General features: G+C 38.7%; 1 long non-coding RNA gene across 1 annotated transcript; it reads left to right on the top strand.

Annotated features, from left to right (window-relative positions):
- The first annotated feature begins 5,262 nt into the window (after window positions 1–5,262).
- Window positions 5,263–9,005, top strand: LOC126369899 (uncharacterized). Its single transcript, XR_007566777.1, has 2 exons — window positions 5,263–7,695; window positions 7,767–9,005. It is a non-coding gene; the product is annotated as an uncharacterized LOC126369899 (long non-coding RNA).
- The last annotated feature ends 1,811 nt before the right edge of the window (window positions 9,006–10,816 follow it).

The raw sequence follows: 10,816 nt of genomic DNA, 5'->3' as shown, positions 1-10,816 counted from the left end.
CTCAGTTGATATCGCTCTTGAGAGCGGTATTGAGATCGGTTTATAAATACGGGCCTTAATCACTTTAATATTTTTCTCATAGGTCGGTTTATTTAATACACAGTTAAACCTACATTCTTAACCGTCTTAGACATAAATTACGAATCCTAAAAATCTTACTAATGACTAAAATGTTAATTAAGAGAAAATAACCATAACTTACATTTCATTTATGTAGTCAATATGGCTCATTCAGTGACATACTGAATTCTTCTGAAGGGGCATCAGATTTTTTTCAAATTAACATGACAAACATCGAAATCTGTTCTGTGACAGTTTATAATGAGAGAGTATTTTATATCTTTTTATCTTTTCCCAGCTGCTGGATAGATGGCGCTGAACTTGGTAGCTTACTGCAATCCCCCCCCCTCCCCCCAATCAATCAATCGGCCGCCTGTTGTACTACCAATTTAATTATAATACTAATGTATTTTTAATGTTATTCAAGTGCAATAAAGAGTTTTTGTATTTTTGTATTTTGTATTTGAATGGAACGTTATATTATATTTTTCTTTTTGAAATCATACAACGAAACGTACATGTTACAATGATTATTTTTTTAAATAATCTTAATAAACAAATAATGAAGAAAGAAAACAATCTTATCAGAATGTCCTGAGAGAATGAGAATAAGAATAGAAGTCTTTATCTCGTGGATTTGTCAACAATTAAGGGAACCATTTATTTCCTAAAGATGAAAGTTATTTTTTCTATCCGTGGCATTTTAGCAATGGCCCAGTAACGTAGTTGGTTAAGCGCCATCTAACGAGTTCTTGGAAACTATATTTTTTAATTCTAAAAAAGAAAATCTTCTATTCCATAATTAAAACTGAAAATTATGAAAAAGCGTACGATGCTCAAGAATCGCTTTCAGTCGAAACGTACGCCAATAGTTGTGACTGAATGTAGTGTAATTAGAGTTCCTTTCTCTTAATTATCATTTTTGCTTTTAGTAAGATTTTTAAAATTCGTAATGTATATCTGATAAGCTAAGAATGTAAGTTTAAGCCGTGTTAAGATAAGTCAATTATTGAGAAAATTATGTTATAGTTTAAAAGAGTGATCTTATTTGCTTGTGTTTTAGAACAACATGGCTAGGTTAAAAAGCAATATTGCTAATTGACTTTTGTTTGCATTGCGCACTTACTTTTATATACCCAAATTAATGTCAAATTCCAATATTGCTTTTTTAGATCAATTGCTTTGCTTTTTTTAACCCCCTGAAATCGTTCATTCTGCATAGCTCTAGGCCACAGTGTGTACAATCAACGTCCTATTGAAGCCACTTTTGGTCTAGCGGGGAATAGAATTACTTGTGTAAAAGGAAATAAATCGAGTTCAACAATATTATTCTGTCTCTCGGTCCATAATGCGGTTAGTACATAATAGGAATAATTGGCAGCGATCGTTCAGCGACACTGAGTGACACACTAAGACCCTGGGGAAATAGAATCCATCACTGAAAGTTCTCGGAGGCCATTAGTTACATTTTCGTTGCTTTTGTGCTGTGCTATTGATTGAAAGGGACGGATCTGTGGGGATGCCTTCGAAATGTACCTACCTCTCTGTTATTTCTGCTGATATTTCTGTGCGTGTAAAAAGCTTCTGAGAAGTCGTGACGGGACTACTACGTGGGAGTGAAATGAGAGCCCACCAACGGGCACTGAATGCGAGATCCGGATGTGGCGGGTCGCCTTTTAGGTTTTTACCTAAAATACAAAAAAATAACATATTTCTGATTTTGTTCATCGAAGTGTTAACCATTACAATATATTATGTGACTTTATTAGCATGTTCATGGACCTACTATAGAGGTAGAATCTCACAATGAACTCTATTATATTTCATATTGGTTATTTTTATTACACATGTATTTTATACAATTTTGCTTACATAATATATTGAAGTCAGTTGTAAAGCGGATATAGAAGAATTGTACGGGGTTCAGTAGAAGGCAGGAACTGCCCGATATAATGGAATCGCCAGTTTGTAGTACAAACGCGACAACAACGCGGCTGGGGCCGCCGCATTCAATTCATTTCATTCACGTGTGTACCCACTAGGATTTATTAAAAGAGGTCAGGTCGGTGAAAACGTCTGAAATATTGGCCACGTCAGGTAAATTTATAGGGATAATATGTTGTTGGTACGAGAAGCTCAATTTCCAAGAGTTTACTGTGATTTTTTCATCTAAGAAAAATAAATATGTAGCCAGGAATGTTGAGCTGACGACGAAAGTTTGAAAAGTTACGAGCGGTTGCCAAGTTCCGGAGTAAGCTCTTCTTTGTTAGATGTTCTCATATAAAGGTTAATAATAATCTTTGCTACGAAAAGAAAACAGCAGTTTTGAATGGTGGCTAATTGAATGGATCGAAAACGAGCTCAGATAGTTGCTTGTACAACAGTTGTAAGTTGTACGATAGATAAGTACTTACTTAATTATAGTTTCTTGCTTGTCCTTTACAAATATGTACGTGTTTTATCTCTAAATAGTGTCCTGCAGAACCTAAAAGGAAACCAACACCACTACAAGCGGGATGTTATTCGGCATTTGGTTATACAACCAGGTAAGTTACTCTTTATACAACTGCATACATTTTGTTGTTGACGCATCCGCGGTGGCACCACTATGGTATTCCGGTAAGATAGGGCCCTATTAATGTGATGTACCTACCAAAACAATACGGATAAAAGCTGTCAAGTGTCGCTACTGTTGAGTGTTCTTAAAGTTTTATAGTTCCCCTATTTAAGAAAACAAACATATTGTTTTGGTTATATTTTTACACTATAATACTTTGCGCAGCGTTTAACTGCAAAATCATGGTGTTTTCTTTATTTCCTAAAAATGGAAAACTTAAAATTTAGAAAAAAATATTATCAATCAAAACTGCCTTTTTCCAACTGATGGCTGTTTTCCTTTTTCGTAACTCATCCTTCACACGGGATAAACTCCACGTTGCTCCACATTTTACAGCAATTTATCACGTATTCTAGCTCGACAGTATGGAGAACTGTCAAATTTATAAACATTTAAAAGTGCTGCCACTTACATTTGAGCTTCTAGTTTTTATCCTCAATGACAGGTAACCTGACACTTTGTAACGCAATATCATGTTTATCTAAACACAAGTACCAAGTTAACAGTAAATTGGCACGAGGAGTGAATGATGTGGTGTTCAACTTATTTTTTAATCGTATGAAGTTTTGCTTTATGTTACATTAGTAAATACTAGTAAAAAAAACATAGATCAAAATCACAATTAACCAGATCCCCATAAAACTTTATATACGCAAGCAAATTCTATCGCTGCTCGTAAACGGGACATCATAAAAAGTGGATGCCGCGACCCGCATCGATATAGGCAACAGCTGATGAGTGCGATTATGTTTATGGGCGAGCATTCCTCTACGGCCCTAACGCCTGTAAACCTCGAGGCGTTCCGGCCCCAAAGTGCTGCTATGTATCATTTTTATAGCCCTAGCCAAAGTGAATTTGCAGGCCGAGATAACTCGGACGTGTTAGTCATTTACATCTAATGTGGCCACAAGTCATTTTGCCGGAGTTTAATATGTTGTTCCTGTCGTGATTTATAAATCTTTACGGCCTAACGCGTTTATTTTTTCCACCCTCTGCAGCTTTAGCAATAAAATGCTTGAATCATGCCGAGAAGTTAATAACTTCAGAAGTGGCGGTACTTTGGAGCAAACAAGGACTGCTCGCGTAGGTAATGATGTATACAATGCCTAGAATGTTACGCTAAAAATGATAAATCTATAAGTAAAAGAATATACTAGGATGTTGAACCCAGCTTACTCAAAACACTCAGTGTACGAAATATATAGAAAAACTTTGGTTATGGTGAGCAATAAGGTCACCTGTTGGGATCTGTCCATTAGGCACCCATTCCAATACGCCCCCGTCCAGCACGCTCCCACATTTGAAAATTTGTTTTTGCACTACCTAACTGATTGTACATCTTTATTTTTTGTTACTAACAATACAAAGCTCAGTAGCTAGAGGATTGTAAACATGCATGCATAAAATCACGCCTATTTTCCGTTGGGGTAGGCAGACACTACTGAATTCCACTTACTACGATCCTGACACACCACTTTCGCTTCCTTCACTCTCATCAAAGACTATATGCAAGGTCGCCGGTTTAGAGTATTCTTAACCTGGCCGTTTGAAACAAACCAAAATATTTCCTAATATGTTTTTCAATGCATCCGTTCATAGATCAATGGTGCATTCCTTTAATTCTATTGATATTGCAGTGATTATATATCGGCTAAGAGAGTTTCATTAATAATATCTACAAACTAAATCCATTGACGACATGAAATATTAAATAGTTGTGATGGACCTGGGACGAGGTGAAGACTTAGTTAATAATGTATTAACCTATGTACTTTAGCCTTAGTCGTTGTGCGGATTGTACTACCAAAATGGGCTCTAATATTATCCACTAAGTATTATTCAAGAAGCGTCAGGATAATATTTTGTTTTTCGGCACTGTTAATAAAAATGAATGAATAACCCGGGCGAATAAAATAGGCATCTCGCTGGTATACAATCCGCTTGACGTGTGCTGTCAACTTAATTCTGTCGAGTTATTGGCCAATATAAAAAATTAGGAGGGTTCCTGCCTAAAATTTACGTGTGTTCCATAAGTTTTATGCCTGTCGATTACCTGTCCCTTTATTTTCCGGCGGATAAGAAAAAGACAGGTATAACTTAAAATTAAATTAAATGGTGTCTACAGGAATTAGCACCAGTGTCTGCTGGAATCAGCACCACTGAAACACCCGGACACTCCATACAAAAATCTCATTATTGTGCCGCCGTACCGCGTAAGTGCGAGGGAGACAGATAGTGCGCTCTCCCTTACTTTCTAACGGCTTTTGGCCAGGGGGTGAGATAAATCTAGTTCGGCGATCGACGCGAATTGGTGCGGGACAGAGAGTTACCGTTCCATACGTAGTTATTATACTTTAGTTATGCCATTGCCTATTTACGTAATAGTAGTAGTACTCACTATATCTATCTCTCTCTATAGTTAGTCTATAAAGAGGTGTGCTGACGTGCAGTGAATGTGGCCGTACATTCACTGCTAAGATCGGTTACGTCAGCCATATAAGAGCGCATCTTTGGCGTTCCTAGATTGGAGACTTATCGCCATGGCCGAATACGGCTGGAAAGGATATATATATATATATGTCGGAGTTAGTTATGAATAAAGAAGAGAAATTGATCAAATTAGACACTATAATGAAGTTGCAACACTTCCATCATGAAGTTGCAACGCTCCGACGTCAGGTGGCGTACGAGCAGAGCGGAGTGAAGTCGGGAGTCACTACGGAGCCGTCGTGTCGAGCGGACGTGTACTGCCGTTCTAGTCGGGCAGTCTACCGCGAACCTTCGTCGTGAACGGACGTGTCGAATAATTACGATCGGAACGTGGAGTGCTATAGTCGCTCACCTATAACTTGTAGGGACGTCAAGAAAGTGTGATCAGAAAAGAGCACGTGTCCCGATGATTCGGTCCGAATATAGGAACCATGGGTGGTGGAGGGCAAGTAGAGGGCGAGTAGCCCCTTCGCGCTAACGTCCTTATGCGCGCTAGATAACGAGAGACTGTGTAACCATTACGAATACCGTGACGTTGCCGTGAGTGTGTATCTTATTCTGTGACTTTATCTAATCGTGATACAAGAACTATGTGGAAGTAAATAAAATGATTGTGATACTATTGACGGCCATTATTGTCTTCTAACGCCCACCCTCTATTCTGATGATGATGTTACGACCGACGACACCCCCACTTTTACGACATCAGAAGCGGGATTAGTGGACTTGGATGAAGACAACGTGATGTGACGTTCACAACAAGACAATGCAAGTTTCGATTATCACAATCAGAAGAAGATTATGATGATTATCACATTCGTGTGACCACGTGATGAAGATGTAGTGTCATGCCTGAATTTGGAGATGGACCTGAATTTGAAGTGACCTGGACCTTGTTAATGATCGACATCACTACATGCCGTAAGATATGATGGCGTGAACATCACAATATGTCCATACTGTGTGCAGTCGTGTTTGAAAATTATGGAACCTGAAATTGAAAACTGTTATTACGGTGAGTCGTTTTCATACTGGAACCTTATTGTTGTTGACTTTATTGCTATGTGAATTTCCGTTTCTAATAATGAGGAAATTGTTTTTTAAAAAAAAACAAAATTGACGAGACATATTGTGTCAATCCGTGTCAATCATACCGCGTTTTCCAATCTGTTTTCATCATTGTCAAATCTTTGTATTTTGGTCTAAAAATATTTCGAATTGGTGTAGACACGCTTAACCCGCGTGATCAAAGTTGTATTTTCTCACTCCAAGCAAAAAGAAATTAATCATGACACGATAATTAAGTCTCGTTAAATAACGTGTTTTGTAATCTACCGTCGTTCATCGAATCTTTTTAAACCAATTGAAAGAAAGTCATGTGAATACGATAATACAGTGAATTCTTTTGTTTCATGTCATAATTTGTCACGTGGTTCGGCAACTGGTGGATTGCAAGCGGCGATGCAAGTGGCGCGGGCTGAGCTGTAGCCGTGTAAAGTGATGACATCACGGCAGCGCATTGTATAACAACGGGACTTGTGGAAGACCTAAACCATGTCACAAGACCAGTGGTTGATCTTTTATTGGAAATTCTTATAAGTCCTGGTGAGTCGTATCTGTTTTACCTGATTTGAAAGATGGAAAGTTTTAATAGGATACAAACGAATATAGTGCAGAAAGTTGTCTTTTGTTAACTTTAGTTAAATTGGAAATCGTAATGAAGTGAAGTAAACATTGCGAAGTAAAATGATTTGGATTATGATTAAATGAAATAGGCTAGGAAAATGCCCGAAACAGAGTAAATCATTAGTGAGAAAATTGGAGCAAAACATTCTAAATGATGATCATACCGAATTGGTAATTGTGTAAATGCGGAAATATTTCTTCGAGGTGTTGGTCGCTACATCGTGACTTTATGACTTGTGTGTGTGTGTGAGAGAGCCAGGGTGCTCTGTCGTTTTGTGGTCGTGGACCATGGTGGCCATCTCGGGAGGGGATGTTGTGACTCATGACTGTTTTGTAGCGTAACCGCAGTTTGGGGAGGAATATTACAGCCTGTTGTGCTTTGCAGTAGATGTGTAATGTTGGTTGATTTAATTGAGCAATGAAAGCTATGATTGACCTGTTTCGGAGCAACTCTGATAGGAAGCTGCGCACTTGTAGTGTTCGGGGCTGCAGCCACTTTTGTGCTGCTCGTCTTAGAAACTACAGGTATGCGGTCGAGGCCTGGATGTCATGTTGACTTTGTATTTGGTCATGACATTGTACCTGAATCTAAGTCAAGTTGACCTCCGGTAGAATTAGTCGAACTGCGCAAATTAGAAATTAGTGATATAAAAGAAATTGTGTAACGCATTGACCACTATTCTACCAACTAAAATGTAAAGTTTGTGTGCTAGCTGTGTTGAGATATCGTCACTTGGTGTAAGTGGCATGAGTTGCTGTCGCTCGATTTAGGTGGCAGTGACGACTGTGTTGAGATATCGTCACTTGGTGTAAGTGGCATGAGTTGCTGTCGCTCGATATAGGTGGCAGTGACGACTGTGTTGGGATATCGTCACTTGGTGTAAGTGGCATGAGTTGCTGTCGCTCGATTTAGGTGGCAGCAACGACTGTGTTGAGATATCGTCACTTGGTGTAAGTGGCATGAGTTGCTGTCGCTCGATTTAGGTGGCAGCAACGACTGTGTTGAGATATCGTCACTTGGTGTAAGTGGCATGAGTTGCTACCGCTCGATTTAGGTGGTAGTGACGCCTGGTTGTGAGATATCGTCACTCAGTAGAGTGGCATGAGTTGCTACCGCTCGATTTAGGTGGTAGTGACGCCTGGTTTTGAGATATCGTCGCTCAGTAGAGTGGCATGAGTTACTATCGCTCGTTTAGGTGATAGTAACGACAGACGTGTAAAGAGTAATTGGATTTTCAAGTTTGGTTGTTTATAGTGTGTGAATACTGGTCAATGGTCCGTTTACCGTGTCGGAGTAGTTGATTTATCATGATGTAATGTGAACTCGTGTAGAGTCACGAGTAGAGCTCATGTAGAGTCACGAGTAGAGCTCGTGTAGAGTCACGAGTAGAGCTCGTGTAGAGTCACGAGTAGAGCTCGTGTAGAGTCACGAGTAGAGCTCATGTAGAGTCACAAGTAGAGCTCATGTAGAGTCACAAGTAGAGCTCATGTAGAGTCACAAGTAGAGCTCATGTAGAGTCTCATGTTAGGTCAGGAATGACCGAGCGAACTTGGATACTGTGCTGTGGTATGTTGTTTCAGATTCACACACGAGGACGTGTGTCGCGCAGGATGGCCGTGTCGGAGTTAGTTATGAATAAAGAAGAGAAATTGATCAAATTAGACACTATAATGAAGTTGCAACACTTCCATCATGAAGTTGCAACGCTCCGACGTCAGGTGGCGTACGAGCAGAGCGGAGTGAAGTCGGGAGTCACTACGGAGCCGTCGTGTCGAGCGGACGTGTACTGCCGTTCTAGTCGGGCAGTCTACCGCGAACCTTCGTCGTGAACGGACGTGTCGAATAATTACGATCGGAACGTGGAGTGCTATAGTCGCTCACCTATAACTTGTAGGGACGTCAAGAAAGTGTGATCAGAAAAGAGCACGTGTCCCGATGATTCGGTCCGAATATAGGAACCATGGGTGGTGGAGGGCAAGTAGAGGGCGAGTAGCCCCTTCGCGCTAACGTCCTTATGCGCGCTAGATAACGAGAGACTGTGTAACCATTACGAATACCGTGACGTTGCCGTGAGTGTGTATCTTATTCTGTGACTTTATCTAATCGTGATACAAGAACTATGTGGAAGTAAATAAAATGATTGTGATACTATTGACGGCCATTATTGTCTTCTAACGCCCACCCTCTATTCTGATGATGATGTTACGACCGACGACACCCCCACTTTTACGACATATATATATATATATATATATACTCTGTCTATAGTCAGTATTCCAACATAAGACCACTTGACCTAACAGTACCCTAATAAGCCTCTTGTATGTCTACTTATGTTATTACACTGTCTTTATTTAATAAAGCCGTAATCTACTTAGCAAACAAAAGTGAGAGCTTACCTCGGGTATGATATGTACGTAAGGTTCCGTCTAGGTGGAAGTTTCAAATGACATCGGTTTAATTAAAGTTAATCTGGAATGTGCTGGGTGCTATGACGACATGATTCCATTAGCCAGCAACAGCCACGCTGAATTAACTCTATCTATCTGGGACACGTATTGGATTTGAACACTCCTGCCATTCTAATCATAAAATGTGTTGGCATGAACCTCCAACGTGCGAGTAAAGTTCTCAGTCAAAGCCACTTAGTCTTTGGTGGTATTGAATCTAAAAAAACAGTCGTTATTAAGTACTTACAGTATCTTATTTTTCGAGTGCTTTTTTTAAATTCTTTAGAACGTCAATTGATAATTTCACATGTGTCCAGGTGTATCAAGATATTAGAGGTGTATCAAATAAGAATTCAAAGTTCCTAAAAATATTAAATATTATTTAAAACTAAATAGCGAGATAGAGTATTACAATTAAACATGTTACTTAATTATAGCTGTTAATTTAGAAGTTCAACACAGACAATTAGACTAAACCTGTTTATGTGTTATTAATGAAGTGTTGTAAATAAAAAAAAGAAAGACAACTAAACCCACAAGTCAATATAAGTTAACTTGAGGATGTAAAAAGGCTGCACGGAATCAATCAATTGATATAAAAAAAGAATGTAAGTAATGCTATATGACATTTGCATTAATAAAAATTCTCAATGTCGAAAAAAAATATGTTGTTTGTTATTAGATGAATTGCTTGAATGTGGCCTTTTAGCCCCTAGGTGACCAAGCAGGTAGATACTCAAATTTGATGGAAAAGAACATATACATTTAGTCATTGTAACGAAACCAAAGTAATAAAGGTTTCAATTAATTCGATACCTACCTGTTGAAATTATTTTCTTGAAAAAGGTAACCGCTAATTGAATTCTTGCAAGATTGTTTTTTAATGAAAGTCTCGAAACAAACAACATGAAGTTAGCCCTAAGCGATATTTCTGCCTTTTTTATATACTTAAGGGCTGCGGTAATTATACTCCATACAGGTCATTATAGAGAAGCTTTTGCATTGACATTATTATAATTTCCCTAAACGAATATAATATTGGAAATGTGTCCATGACTAAACTCGTCAAAGACAACAAATGAAAGAACAGCTTATTTCGACTATGGTTGGTACTGATAATGTTGATTAAAATCACAGTCTTAGCTTCAGTATACGCACATGAAACTTATGACAAGCCAAATTACTTCGTTAGCTTGCATCTGGCGTACAAACGAAGCTCTTTGATCTGAGGGTGTTCTAATTTACACTAGCAACGACATTGGCAAGATAAGCTATTAAACAGAAAATTAAAACTGTTAAAATGCAGAATATTCTCAAGGTGCAAAGGAAAACCGAAATCAGCCCTTTATGCGGCGGTGGCGTGAAGTCGAATCGAAACGCACGAGTGCTGAATTCCGTCCGTATCTTTAATTTATTTCGCTGATAGAACCACTCGGCTTTTTAATAAACACGCATGAATTACTTTCACTTACGGCTGTGCGAGATCCTGAATAAATAAATGAGGGCCGTGCC

Source organism: Pectinophora gossypiella, chromosome 9, assembly GCF_024362695.1.
Source record: "Pectinophora gossypiella chromosome 9, ilPecGoss1.1, whole genome shotgun sequence".
Classification (NCBI taxonomy): Eukaryota; Metazoa; Arthropoda; class Insecta; order Lepidoptera; family Gelechiidae; genus Pectinophora; species Pectinophora gossypiella.
This window is presented reverse-complemented; position numbering and strand designations above follow the sequence as displayed.